The following is a 652-nucleotide window of genomic DNA, read 5'->3' on the forward strand; positions in this document are numbered from 1 at the left end:
ATTTATGCATTAAAAAGGTATAATGGTATCGACTGCTGATATTTTAACAGGTTTATGAATACATAATGAGAATTCTTTGCACTAAATTTGCAAGAAAAAAAAATAAAATAACAGATACAGCGTAGTACTCTGTTCCTTGCAGCAACTGGGTACGAGTAGGATTTTTCCTAATAGAATAAATGAACTAGAGCTCTGTGGAGGATTACTTGAAATGTCTGTTCTCTATTAGCGATGGTAGTGCTGCCCCTCAGCTGACAACTCACGGTACGGTTACAAGGAATTGATGAAAATCAGGTAAGCGTGAATTTAATTGTAGTAGCACTGTTTAACATGTATGTATATACACGTACCCACAACTGCCCTTTCTTAATTCCGCATATTTACTTTAAATAGTAGACCTTTTTTTTTAAAAAAAAAAAAACCAAACCAAAACTACTCGGCTTTGGAAGGGACCGTGACCTCGGTCCGAAGCTACTCTTTCTGTGGTAGAAAGGTTGTGGGGTTTTTTTAACATTTGGACTCCGTGCAGGGCTGGTATTTTGTTACACTGTTCTAAATAACGCCTCCGATGCTTCGTTGTTAAATAAAATATTCCCACTTTGCCGACCCTCCCTCTCGTCCCGCTGCTCTGGCACCAAACCCTCCCTTCCCC

The sequence above is a fragment of the Charadrius vociferus genome, unplaced genomic scaffold (genome assembly GCF_000708025.1).
Source record: "Charadrius vociferus isolate BGI_N301 unplaced genomic scaffold, ASM70802v2 scaffold806, whole genome shotgun sequence".
NCBI lineage: Eukaryota > Metazoa > Chordata > Aves > Charadriiformes > Charadriidae > Charadrius > Charadrius vociferus.